This window comes from Odocoileus virginianus, chromosome 14, assembly GCF_023699985.2.
Source record: "Odocoileus virginianus isolate 20LAN1187 ecotype Illinois chromosome 14, Ovbor_1.2, whole genome shotgun sequence".
In the NCBI taxonomy this organism is placed as follows: domain Eukaryota; kingdom Metazoa; phylum Chordata; class Mammalia; order Artiodactyla; family Cervidae; genus Odocoileus; species Odocoileus virginianus.
Genome location: NC_069687.1, coordinates 56,433,048 through 56,448,115, shown reverse-complemented (window position 1 = coordinate 56,448,115; position 15,068 = coordinate 56,433,048).

Sequence of the window (15,068 nt, the reverse complement as noted above, 5' to 3'; positions counted from 1 at the left end):
CTTGGCAACTGGAATCTCTTGACCATAGTTCTCAGACAGGATGATTTGTTAATGAGTTTGGACTGCCATCAGAATGTGCTTTTTTGAGGCTTTTGGGGAGATTATTTTTGTTTTATCTTATTTTTCAAGATGAAGTTAAAAAAAGCAAGGAAAAGAATGTCAGAGCCTGTGTATATGTGTGTGGTCACACAGAGGCACAAACCCCAAACAGGGTGTCCTCGTGATGCACAACCTGTATACACGATTTGCAGCCAGTCAGGATCTAAGACTTCGAGCAAGCCCGCTTGCCTCTACAGCTTCAGATCCTTAGGCCAAGAAAGGGTGTTGGGTCAGTAGATCTTTAAATCCCCTTCCAGTTTTAAATGCTATAAATTTATATTACTTGCTACTACTTAAGATGCTTAAAAATCAAACAAAATTCAACATTTACTTTCTAAGAAAGGTAGTATTTATCAGTTTCATAAAAAGCAAAGAATGAGAAAACAAGAATAGTAACTCTATTGAAATTTCAGATTTTCACATGTTCCGGGTGAATGGGGTAATGTACCACAAATATGTCCTTGTAGGAAAAGTATACAAACAGTGATTCTTACAGGATGGGAAATGAAGAAGTGGGGTTGGGATAAGAGCAAATCTTGCCAGTAGGCTAAATCTAAATCTAGTCCATTGCCTGTTTTAAGCAGAGAAGTCATGGACCAAGGTCTGCATTTCAGAGAATTTCTTCTAGTGCAGTGAAGAGGGTCAATTTAATAGGAAAGGCAGACCAGTTTGAAAAGCATTCTGGGAGACAGGAAAAAAAATGGTAAGGGCTTGGATATAGGCTGTAGTCACCCTGGCTTACAACTGAGATTTTACTGGAACATGGCCAAGATCATTCATTTAAATTTTGTCTATAGCGGCAGAGTTGCGTAGTTGCCATAGAGACTGTACTGCCCACAAAACTTAAAATCTTTATTCTCTTGCCCTTTACAGAAATCTTGGCAACCCTTACTATAGGAAATCAAACTAGTTAGTCTTAATTACTACTCATGGAGTTCTGTCCTTTATGTAAGATAACTCCACTTGAGGAAGGGTTTGGAAGCTCCCTCCAACTTGAGGACTCAGCAGGGATTGCATCTTGACACTACTTTTCATGGGCGTTGGCCACTGGATCTTTAAATCTCACATTGGCATTTCAGGGGGCCTTTAAGTTAAAAATGATTCTAATCAACAAACATCTCTTTTCTGAAATTATATCAGTGATGGGCATTTTAGGTTAGAGAGCCTTTGGAACAGGGGACTTATGTCTTTCTTAAAATAACTGCCTAACTACATGCTGCTGTGATGTGAGGGGCAGACTCGGTGAAGGCCATGGTCAGGAGGATGGTTGGTGTAAAGCAGGGTGGCTGATGCCCTGATTCAAGCTCTTATCATTTCTGGAACTGACTCCCAGGATATCTTTAATTTTACTTAATTTTATTTTCTTTAACTTTTAATTTCCCTTAATTTTATTTCCTCTGTACCCCTTCATGTACCCTGTGACTGATTCTAAATTTCATAAGGGCAAGATCTGAGTGCAATTTATATTTTTATCCACTGCCTACTCCCCTCCTTTTGCCTTTTTTTTTTATAATGAAGATGCTGAAGATGTTGTCTGTTCCATTGATTTCTGTATTGCCAAGACCAGTGGTGCTAGAACAGTGTGTGCCTTCAACCATAATATGGAGTGAATGAATGAATGAGTAAATGTGTTCTTATCATTGCAAATTATGTTTTTTGAAACTAAAACAGGATTGAAACAAAATTTGTATTCAGCTTAAAGGATACTACCCTAAAGATAAGGGAAAAAAGATTCTGATAAACTTGGGTTCTTTTCCTAGATCTGCTGCTATGTGATACTGAGGAAGATATCTTCCTTGGAAGATACCAAGGAAAATTCCAAGGAAGAAAATGTTCAAGTCTCAGTTTCTTCATATGTTAAAAAAAAGGAAATTAGACTTTAGGACATGTAAATTTATTTCCTGCTTTAATGTTCTTATTTGATTTCGAATCTCCAAGTCTTCTTTTGATGCTAGGTGCCAGTTAGCTATGGTATCAGGATACCTTAAGTAGCACAGTGAATCAAATAGGAATTTGTCCTTTGGAAAGTTTTAATAAAAAATGTGAGCTCTGAGAAAGTGATTTCTAATTAATTAGAAGTTTTTGGTGATCACAGGGAAAATTTTAGAAAAGTTTACTAGCTTAGGGGAGATGGGTGAGAAAAACAGCAAAAATAAGAGAATGAATATGAAAACAAAGGGATAATATACCAGTTCTTCCCATGAACTATCTTTTTCCATATATGCAGTGACCCTACATTTCCGTGTGTAAATTTTGGATTTCAAATCATGGTGGGTATGGTTGTATTTAAACATCTATGCTTTGTGATTTTGGAAAAGATTCTCTCTTGCTCCCTGTCCCTCTGTCTTTCTCTCTCTCCTCCCACCTTTCTCTACCTCATTTGTTTTTTCCATACTGACTCCATACAACCCAGAATATTCTCCTCTCAGCTCCCACATGTCTAGTCCATTTAATGCACATGCCATTTAATAAGGGTTCAAAGATTAAGAAGGCAAATACATTAAAATGCCCTTAGCCTGGTAGAGAGGCCTTTCTAGCTGGCTGGGAAGTTATGATTCTGTGCAACTCCAAGACTCCCAGGAGGAGAGCAAAGGATCTATTTAATTGGCCTCTCCCTGTCTGTGTCTGCACTCAAGGGCACAAGGGCACCTCCCCTGAGAGGTGGTGGGGAGGAACCATTTTGCTTCCATGGCGTGTGAAATTTCCGGTGGATTTTATTTTAGTAAAGATCAAGGCTCTGAAGAAGAGACTTGACTTGCAGACAGCTCCATAAATTCATATTCCATACTGTCTGTGCACTTGGTATTCAGTGGGAAGACTCCTCACTGTTCTAATTGTCAGCTGCAGTGCCTGCTAGGAAAAAGTAACTATCTCTTCAGAGGATCCATTTCTTACAATTAAAAGAAACCAATCAATCACCAGGAATTAAAAAAAAAAAAGATTAATTAACAGACTTCATTGTTTAGATCAGTTTTACCTTTACAGAAAAAGTGTAGTGAAAACAGGGTGTGCCATATCCCCCCACCACCCCCGCCCCCCAGTTTTCCCTATTAACATCTTGCATTAGTGTGTTATATTTGCTGCAATCGGTGGATGGTATTAATGTATTATGTGAAATAAAGTGCATAATTTACATTAGAGTTCATGCTTTGTGTTGCATTGTTCTATAGATTTTGACAAATGTGTGATGACATGTGCCTATCATTACAGAATCATACAGAGTTGTTCCACTGCTGTAAAGAATCCCTTGTGTTCTATCCCTTCATCCCCTCTTCTCTCCTTCGCTTCCCCTGAACTCTGACAACCACTTTTTCACTCTAAGATTTGCCTTATCCAGAATGTTCTATAGTTGGAATTATATAGCATGCAATCTTTTCAAACTGACTTCTTTCATTAACTGTATGCATTTAAGGATCCTCCAGTTCTTTTGTGGTTTGGTAACTCATTTCTTTTAATACCCAAATAATATTCCATTATATGAATATACCACAGTTTGTTTATCTACTGAAGCACATCTTGACTGCTTTCAAGCTTTAGCAATTACAAATAAAGCTGCTATAAACATTAGTGTGATGGTTTTATGTGGACCTAAGTTTTCAACTTATTTGCATGAATATCAAGGAATGTATCGTGGATCATATGGTAGGAATATATTTAGTTGTGTAAGAACCTGTCAATCTGTCTTGCCAAGTGGCCCTGTCATTTTGCTTTCCCACCAGCAATGAATGAGTTCCTGTACTCCACATCTTCAACAGCATTTGGTGCTGTGGATCTGGGCCATTCTCACAGGAGCTGAGTGTTATCTCATTGTAGTTTTAATTTTCAATTCCCCAAACTCAGCAGTAGCAACAGGGCTGGAAAAGGTCAATTTTCATTTCAATCCCAAAGAAGGGTGATGCCAAAGAATGTTCAAACTACTGAACAATTGCATTCATTTCACATGCTAGCAAGGTCATGCTCAAAGTCCTCCAAGCTAGATTTCAACAGTACATGAACTGACAATTTTCAGCTGGATTTAGAAAAGGCAAAGGAACCAGAGATCAAATTGCCAACATCCACTGGATCTTAGAAAAATCAAGAGAATTCTAGAAAAACATCTATTTTTCTTCACTGACTACATGAAAGCCTTTGACTGTGTGGATCACAGCAAACTGAAAAATTCTTAAGGGGAAGGGAATACCAGACTACCTTACCTATCTCCTGAGAAACTTGTATGCAGGTCAAGAAGCAACAGTTAGAATCAGACATGGAACAACAGACTGGTTCCAAACTGGGAAAGGGGTATGTCAAGGCTGTATATTGTCACCCCGCTTATTTAACGTATATGCAGAGTACATCATATGAAATGCCAGGCTGGATAAAGCACAAGCTAGAATCAAGATCTCTGGGAGAAATATCAATAACCTCAGATATGCAGATGATACCACCCTAATGGCAGAAAGCGAAGAGAAATTAAAGAACCTCTTGATGAAGGTCAAAGAGAAGAGTGAAAAAGCTGGCTTAAAACTCATCATTCAAAAACCTAAGATCATGGCATCCAGTCCTAACACTTTCATGGCAAATAGATGGAGAAAAAAAATGGTAACAGTGACCGGCTATTCTCCTGGGCTCCAAAATCACTGCAGACTGTGACTGCAGCCACGAAATTAAAAGACACATGCTCTTTGGAATAAAAGCTATGACAAACCTAAACAGGGTATCAAAAAGCAGAGACATTACTTTGCTGACAAAGGTCTGTATAGTCAAAGCTATGGTTTTTCCAGTAGTTTTGTATGGCTGTGAGAGTTGGACCATAAAGAAGGCTGAGTGCTGAAGACTTGATGCTTTTGAACTGTGGTGTTGGAGAAGACTCTTGAGAGTCCTGTGGACAACAAGGAAACTAAATTAGTCACTCCTAAAGCAAATCAACCCTGAATGTCCATTGGAGGACTGATGCTGAATCTGAAGTTTGAATACTTTGGCCACTTGATGCAAGAACTGACTCATTGGAAAAGATCCTGGTGCTGGGAAGGATTGAGGGTAGGAGGAGAAGGGGGTTACAGAGAATGAGATGGTTGGATGGCATCAATGACTCAATGGACTCGAGTTTGAGCAAACTCCAGGAGATAGTAAAGGACAGGGATGCCTGGTGTGCTGCAGTTCATGGGGTTGCAAAGAGCTGGACATGACTGAGAGACTGAACAACCACCGCCACAGAGACATACCATCACTCCCTTCTCCTGTCTTCATCGTTTTGCCTAGGATGAGATGGTTAGATAGCATTACTGACTCAATAGACATGAATTTGAGCAAACTCCAGGAGATAGTGGAGGACAGAAAGCCTGGCGTGCTCTCTGTGACAGTACATTGGGTTGCAAACAGTACATTGGGACCCAAAGCTTAGCCACTGAACTTTAAGAACATACAATATTGAGCATCTTTTCATATGCTTTCTTGCTATTTGTATATCTTTTTGGTGAGGTGCCTATTCATATCTTTTGCCCATTTTTTAACTGGATTGTTTATTTTCCTATTGTTTACTTTAAGAGCCCTTTGTATATCTTGGATCAGCAGGTTTTAAAGAGCTCCTTCTGTTGTGATTAGACTCATGGGAGCCACAGAGGTTACTAAGCATATCTTGCCTTCACTGGGCTCATAATTTATTTGAGAATCAGCACCAAAATTAACTTACATCAGAGAAGAGCATAAGGCAACAGGTAATTGCCACCACAAATGCATTAATTTTAGTCTGTAAGATACAATGGAATCTACTTAAATTTGTTTTATAACCTTCTATAGAGTGATCTTAGAGAAGGCAATGGCACCCCACTCCAGTACTTTTGCCTGGAAAATCCCATGGGTGGAGGAACCTGGTGGGCTGCAGTCCATGGGGTTGCTAGGAGTCGGACATGACTAAGCAACTTCACTTTCACTTTTCATTTTCATGCATTGAAGAAGGACATGGCGACCCACTCTAGTGTTCTTACCTGAAGAATTCCAGGGATAGGGGAGCCTGGTGGGCTGCCGTCTATGGGGTCACACAGAGTTGGACATGACTGAGGTGACTTAGCAGTCGCAGCATAGAGTGATCTAGTGGACTAGATAAAGGTCCATCTAGTCAAGGCTATGGTTTTTCCAGTAGTCATGTATGGACGTGAGAGTTGGACTATAAAGAAAGCTGGGCACTGAAGAATTGATGTTTTTGAACTGTGGTGTTGGAGAAGACTCTTGAGAGTCCCTTGGACTGCAAGGAGATCCAACCAGTCAGTCCTAAAGGAATCAATCCTGAATATTCATTGGAAGGACTGATGCTGAAGCTGAAGCTCCAATACTTTGGCCATCTGATGTGAAGAACTGACTCACTGGAAAAGACCCTGATGCTGGGAAAGACAGAAGGCAGGAGGATAAGGGGAAGACAGAGGATGAGATGGTTGGATGGCATCACTGACTCAATGGACATGAGTTTGAGCAAGTGCCGGGATTTGGTAATGGACTGGGAAGCCTGGTGTGCTGCCGTCCATGGGGTCACAAAGACCTGGACATGAGTGAGTGACTGAACTGAACTGAAGTAGAGTGGAGTGTCACAGGTTTCTCATTTTTGCATATTTCATGGTTTTCTAGATCCCTTTCTTCCACACCACACATACAAATTGGCAAATAGGAGGCTAGTGTTTGATGCTATTTGTGGAGGAACACCCAGTTTTAGGTTTAGGTCATTTTCTAAATCTGTCTTGTAATAATAAAAGTTTATTTTAATTAGCTTGTTAGTTTATTTTATTTAATTTTTTCTTCCAGACAGAGAGTTTTATATTTAAAATTCACATTATAAAGATTTCAGAAGGAAGAGAGAGAGAGAGAAAGCACTTGAGAAAAAATTTGAAGAGATAATAACTGAAAACATTCCTAGTATGGAAAAGGAAACAGTCAGCCAACTCCAGGAAGCAGAGACTTAGGCAGGATAAACTTGAGGAGGCACATGCCTAGACACATAGTTACCAAACTGACAAAAATTAAAGACAAAGAGAAAATATTACTAAAAAAACCAACAAATAATATACAAGAAAACTCCCATAAAGTTATCAGCCAACTGTTTAACAGAAACTCTGAAGGTCAGAAGGGAGTGGTACAATATATTTAAAATGATGAAAGGGAAGAATCTACAACCAAGAGCACCCAGGAAGGTTCTCATTCAGATTTGACAGAGAAATTAACAGCTTTACAGAAAAGCAAAAATTAAGAGAATTCAGCGCCACCAGATGAACTTTGCAACAAATGCTAAAGGAATTTCTCTAGGTAGAAAAAAGGCCACAACTGGAAACAAGAAAATTATGAATTAATACCACCAAAAAAAAAAAAAAAAAAGGAAGAAGAAGAAGGAAATTACAGTCACTTGCTCCAGAAAGTGGACACAAAAGAACAAACCTGAACATAATAAAAGCCTTATATGACAAACCCTCAGCTGACATCATACTCAACAGTGAAAAGCTGAAAGCATTTTCTCTAAGATCAGAAACAAGACAAGAATGTCCATTCTTGACACTTTTATTCATCATAGTTTTGGAAGTCCTAGCCATGACACTCAGAGAAGAAAAAGAAGTAAAGAGAAGCCAAATTCGAAAAGAAGAACTAAAACTGTCACTGTTTGCAGATGACATGTTGCTACACATGAAAAATCCTAAAGATGTTACCAGAAAACTACTAGAGCTCATCAATGAATTCAGTAAAGTTTCAGGATCCAAAATAAATACATAGAAATCTGTTGTATTTCTATACACTAACAATGAAAGATCAGAAAAAGAAATTAAGGAAATAATACCATTTACCATCACATTATAAAGAATAAAATACCTAGGAATAAACCTACCTGAGGGGGCAAAATTCTGTACTCTGAAAACTATAAAATGCTGATAAAGAAATCAAAGATGACACAAGCAAATGGAAAAATATACTGTTTTTGGACTGGAAGAACCAATGTTGTCAGAAGGACTCTACTACCCAAGGCAATCTACAGATTCAAAGCAATCCTTATCAAATTACCAATGGAATTTTTCACAGAACTAGAACAAAAAAATCTTAAAATTTTTTGGAAACATAAAAGAACCCGAATAGCAAAAGCAATCTTTAGAAAGAAAAAAAAAATGGAGCTGGAGCAATCTGCCTCCCTGACTTCAGGCTGCAGACTATACTACAAAGCTATAGTAATCAGAACAGTATGGTACTGGCACAAATAAAGACAGAAATACATGTCAAAACAGGACAGAAAGCCCAGAAATAGACCCATGGACCTATGGTCAATTAAACTAAGACAAAGAAGGCAAGATTAGATAAATGAAAAAAAGACAATCTCTTCAATTAGTGGTGCTGGGAAAACTGGTCAGCTCAATGTAAAAAATGAAATAGGAACATTCTTTAACATCAAACACAAATAAACTCAAAATGGATTAAAATAAACTCAAAATGGACCTAAATGTGAGACTTGATACTATAAAACTCTTAGAGGAAAATATAGGCAGAACACACTGACATAAATGCAGCAATAGGGTTTTCAATCTGTCTTCTAGAGTAATGGAAATAAAAATAAACAAATGGGACCTAATTAAACTCAAAAACTTTTGCTTGCAAAGGAAACTATAAACAAAATGTAAAGACAGCCACAGAATGGTAGAAAACATTTGCAAACAATGTGACCAACAAAGGATTAATCTCCAAAATTTACAAACAGCTCTGGTGGCTAAATATCCAAAAAATAACCCAATCAAAAAATGGGCTGAAGATCTACAGAGATTTTTCCAGAGAAGACACATAGATGGCCAACAAACACATGAAAAGATGCTCAACGGTGTTAATTATTAGGGAAATACAAATCAAAACTACAATGAGATATCACTGCACACCAGTCAAAATAGCACTCATCAAAAAATCTACAAACAATAAATGCTGGAGAGGGTGTAGAGAAAAGAGAACCCTCCTATATTGTTGGTGGGAATGTAAATTGGTACAGCCACTATGGAGAACAGTATGGAGGTTCCGTAAGAAACTAAAAATAGAGCTACCACATAATCCTGCAATCCCATCCCTGGGCATAAATCCAGAGAAAATCATGGTTCCGAAGGATACATGCACCTCAGTGATCACTGCAGAACTGCTTACAATGGCCAAGATATGGCAGCAACCGTCATCAACAGATGAGTAGATAAGGAAGATGTGGTACAATGACACAATGGAATCCTACTCAGCCATAAGAAAGAACGAAAGAATGTCATTTGCAGAAACGGGGATGCACCCGGAGATTATCATACTAAGTGAAATAAGTCAGGCAGAAAAAGACAAAAATAATGATATTGCTTATATGCAGAATTTAAAAAGTGATCTCATTTACAAACCAGAAACAGACTCACAGACTTAGAGAATGAACTTATGGTTACCAGGGGGAAGGGTGGTTTCAGGGAGAGACAGATTGGGAGTTTGGGATTGACATGTGCACAATGCTATATTTAAAAGAGATAGCCAACAAGGATCTACTATACAGCACAGGAACTCTGCTCAATATTCTATAATAACAAAAATGGGAAAAGAACTTGAAAAAAAAATAGATACATGTATGTATATAACTGAATCATTCTGTATACACCTGAAACTAACACAACATTGCTATTCAACTACATTCCAATATAAAATAAAAATTAAAAAAGAAAGCCCAAGAAATTTGCTGAAGAATATACCACTGATTTCAACTCATACCAGGGTATTTGACTCCAAGTTCAATGCTCTAAAGTGAAGTTCTGTCTTCTGGTCTGAAGATTGCTACCCATAAGTGACAATGCCTGAAAAGAGGCTAGATCACGGTCATGTTTATACTGTGCTTTATAGTTATCTCCTAGTAGGCTTACTTATTTGTTTAGTTGCATCAGTCATATTTATTCACAGCCAGATTTCCATTATATTGAATTCATGAAGTGTTATAAGATTTTCAAATTTAATATAATCAGTTAAAGACATAGGAAATAGTAATTGAATATATTAGATAAAATTAAGTGAAAACAGAATTATTAGTGTGACTAATTTTGCTATGCAAACATACTTATATATAAGAAATAATATTGGAAATTTATAAACTAAAACGTTAACAGATATTATGTCTGGGAGATAGCATTATGGATAATTTTAGATTACCTTTTTTTCACTTTCCAGATTTTCTCCAGTGACCTGCTATTTTTGTAATTAGGATGAAGATAGACAAATAAATGTCATTAAAATGTTACTATAACCTTCTCTGCTATAAATTCTCCAAGCTTCTTTGGGCTGACATGAACTGGAGGTAAAGATCTCCATCATTTCTTTTCTATGGGAAGAGGACATCATGAGAATATGAAATGGAACACACATTGACCACAGCAGCAGAGGTGCATCAGTAAGGTCTCCTAGGACCCTGCCTCCCCAGGGCCCCTCAGGCCAAGGTTGAAACCAAACTGTGTTTTGTAGAGATTTTATCCAGTGCTCAGGAAGCAAAAGTATTGGACTGTAAGCTTAAGTCAGGTCTAAAACAGAACCAAAGAAACAAAATTCACCTTCAAAATACAGAGGCAAGAGCAGACATGCGGCTCAATTCTCAGTTAGGGCTGAGCCGAACTGGAAGAAAGGAGGCACAGAAAACAGGAGCAAAATGGGCAGGAAAATAAGGAGTTTTGAGCAATTGTTATGAACAGGTCTATAATGGCTGTAATGCCTCCAGAAGGGTTGATTGGCTGGTTGATTATCTTATCCTTTGTCTGGGTTAGGGAAGGGTGGAAACATCCTAAGGGAGAAGCCCACAGGCTTTCATGTCATAAAACTGTATATATGCCCATGCATGCTCTGTATTAATAATATATGTAGATAATGCAGTTAAAACAACCTAATTACAATCATCCAAAGTCTTTGCTGGAGGAGATTTGGATGGGTATTATAATCTGAGGAATAGACAAAATCATGCCATTAGAAGTTTATTAGTTTTTGTTTAATTTTTGGTGATCTAGGATTCCTCTTAATAGGATTTATTATGCTCATCATTTTAACTCTGATGAGCCCTTTTCTGACACAGTGAAAAGTAATCTTTCCACTAAAATTCATTCCCTCTGACTCATTTTTCTCTCCCTCTAGAGAAGTTATTGGTATGCCATTTCAATTCATCGCTAATGCTAAGGTCATACTGCTTCCCAGGAGTATGTGTACTTCATAAAAAAATTAATAACAAAAATCCTATCCCCAAATAATGAATCTCTGATGGCATAAATTTTACCTCTTCTGAAAGAAGCACTAAATGGATTTTTATCAGGTCTTACCAAATCATACCACCTAAAAAGACTCATTCATGGCCTCTGGTCCAGAGCAAGGCACACATGCTCTCTGTATCTTTAAAGGCACCACCATTTCCTAACAGTTTGGTTCAGCACACTTTTAAGGAACTTGCTCAAATGTCTTCATCTTATCACAATTATCCTTAATGTTTGGGAGCCAATGCTCTTTTAATTGTCTGGAGCTCTGTGATCTTTGTTCAATTAATGTTTGCACAAGTTTTAAGAACTTTTATTGATGAAAAATATGACTCAGAGTGACTTGCTGCATACCATGTTGTTTTGAGGTCCTGATACCCAAAGATCTTAATTTTCTTAGGAGTACTTGGGTTCTAATGGCATTTTCTACTATTGGTCCATAAATAGAAACGGTGTTTACTTTTGCCAGAGACTTTTTTGGTAAGTCATGAGTTTTAATTCTAGATAAAGAATTCCATTATATAGCCAGAAGACAGGTCCATAATTGAAGAAGACTTTAAGGGTTTTTGATGAGAGCCTTCACCATCCACAGCAAAAGGAAGGAAATCATTTGACCCTGGTGGGTGAGAGGGAAATCATAACATTTCCTTTGACTTGTCATTCCAGTGACTTTGAACAGACTCATCAACAGGACAAACAAAAATGAAATTTAGACTCCCTTGTCTAAAGCCAGAACTAGATCTATTCAGTGGAATTTCTGCCTATGGAACTCAGAGCTGCTGCTAAAAAGTACATGGGGAAGAAGTGAGATGAGTGAGCACAGTCAATCCTTGGTTGTTCAAGCACTGGCTTTGCAAAGCATGGACCAGCTGAATCTTGGTTCCCCTCCTCCTCAAATTAGTGACTTTCAGCCTCAGATGCCTGCAATTCCTTCAAAGTTCACATTCCTTCCTCAGAAAGTGTGATCGGAGATAGGAAGAACTTTTTCTGAGTGTGTATTGGTTGAATGTATCCTTTTAGAGTTGGATTCAAATTTTCCTGTTCCCAGGAGGCTTTTCCATCCCTTAAGCAGAAAATCCAACTGCAATTCTTTAAAGTCTTTACAAGAAGAGACCTGAGTCCTGTGTATTTATTGTGTGATGAACATGTCTGTGTGTGTGTGTGTGTGTGTGTGTGTGTGTGTGTGTATTGTTGCAGTTTAGTTGTCTAGTCGCTAAGCTGTGTCCAATCCTTTTGCAACCCCATGGACTATAGAACACCAAGCTCCTCTGTCCTTGGGATGTCCCAGGCAAGCATACTGGATTGGGTTGTCATTTCCTTTTCCAGGGACTCTTCCCAACCCAGGATCAAACCCACACCTCCTGTATTGGCAGGCGATTGTTTACCATTGAGCCACCAGGGAAGCCTGTGTGTGTGTGTGTGTGTGTGTGTGTGTGTGTGTGTAAATATCCTCTATCAGAGTGTAAGCTTTTGCAGAAAGTAAATAGATTTGTGGGTAAGTAAAACTGGGTGCTTAAAAATGGAAATTTTGTTAATATCTTCAAAGAGTAACTTTTAATTTCAGAAACTGTAGCTTAGTGAGGAGGCTGCCTGTGAAGAATCTAGGCTACATTCTTGGGGTTTGGAGGATGCTTCATCTCACAAGTAGAGAAGAAGTGATCCCAGAAGTGTTTCTTCCACCAGGGAAACAAGGCAGGATTTATGAGGATGTTGCTGGCAGGTTTGAGGAGAGAGTTTGTGTACTTTGTGTTATTTTCTTGCTCCATGAGCTCTGGTCCCAGTGTTTGTGTGTGTGTTTGAAGTCTGCACAGGAAGTTTGGGTTATGAGAGCCTCACTGCTAGATGAATTCCAAGGTCTCGGGAGTATGAGCCAAACCCTGGGCCAAGAACTGTGCAGAATGCTGGTCATTGTTTGGAGAAGTGGGGCAGGAGGGAAGGATATATCCTGGCCCAGTGGCAAGGAAGCCAATGGTTTGGGGTCTGGGAGGAAGATGGGTAAGAACACCATGACAGAACTATCATTTAGGATTTCCTTAGCTGGCTGGATTTGTCTAAACGCCAAGATACCTGGCCATGACCCAGTGTGGTAAGAACAAGGCTATGAGAACCTGGACCATAGTCAGTGTGGAAAAAGATGTTGCTTCATTGTGGAAAGATTTTTACAATCTGCAATTTGCTATCGGCCAGCAATCCTCCCACTGACAGACTTGAAAAGAATTAAAAATAAATTTAGAATTTATGTATAATAAAACCTTTATGTGCCATAAAAAAATGTTTCTCTGGGACTGCGCTATGATCCTCGTCTGAGCCACATCTTCTGGAACTTGTGTTTGGTGATGTGTTGATTTAATTTTCCAATCTTTGCCAAATGAAATAAATACCCCTATTTTTGATCTGGTAACACAGAGTGGATGGCCAAAGGGATTTGTGATCAAAGGTTGTCCTCCCACAAGGACTAACAGTTGAATGCCGTATTTCGGGGGTATTTTAGCTTCAGATTGGTTGATAGTTGGGCATACCCTTAACAGGGAGACTTGAAGCAAAGTAATGTTAAAACAAATAATTCTGACTATGCCCAGCTAGTCATGGAATTGGCTTCAGTTGCATGTACTTTCATTTGAAGTGGGTCAGCGGAACTCAGAATGTTCCATTTGTAGCATCCTAGTTTGTTAGGATTATACAGAGCAAAATTAATTGTGTTTGGCTAACACAGTGAGAACAGCTTAATATTTACTTGGTTTTTAAAGTCTTCTGGAGAAACTATACTGAATCAATTCAAATCAGATAAGATGTGAACAGCGTCTGAAAATGAGCTTTTCATATTGCTGAATGCCTGGTACAAAACCTTGCCAAGCTCTGGTTTTGGATAAAACTCAAGTTTTTTATATATATATTTTTTTATTTTTTTCAATCCTTGAAGATGGCTGGGGCTTCCTCGTGTGCACTCTGTTGGGGATGTGGACCCCATGTATAGGAGTAGCCAATCTCACCAGCATCCCCACCAGCTATCACCTTGCTGGGAGGCTGCCATCTGATTTGCGGATGCATTCACATCTCCTCTGATGCGCCCGTCCTCACGTCTATGGAGGTGGACATGTTATCTCTGCTAATACTGAATTTCAGAAGCTTCTTAGATCTTCACACTATTTATAGGAATACATATGGTAAACCAGTCCTCCTCCCAAAAAAGAAGGAACTAAATTTCAGTTAGGAATAAGTGTGTTTTTTTTCTTTGTCAAGGTGTTTGGATCAGTTTCTTCAGATATTGCATGTTTGAGGAAAAACACTGATAGCAAATATAAGAATAATCCTTATATTTCTAAATTGTGGGTTTCAGTTCTAAACTGAATGACCTCTGCATGTTAAACAAAGTGGGAAACTGAGACACTAGAGAACTTCAGAAATATGTATGGTAGTAGCAAGCAGTGGATACTGAGTCACAGAGCTATGCAACTTAGATCCCACTTTCTTCTAAAAATCCCAAACACCAGAAAATTCTAGTTTAAGTTTACCTCCTTTCCTTGTGTAGGTTACTTTGATTTTTCAAGAAGATTCCAATAAACTAAAGATCACTATTACCACAAAAAGCCATTGTTCAGTATGTTTGAAGTGGATGTATTAACCTAGATAAAGACATCGTAAAGCCTGTTATTCAATTAACGCAATTGTATAGAAGAGTCTAATTGCAGGGCTATAAATAGGAAGCTGATGTTTGAACATTTCTGAGCCATTAATGTT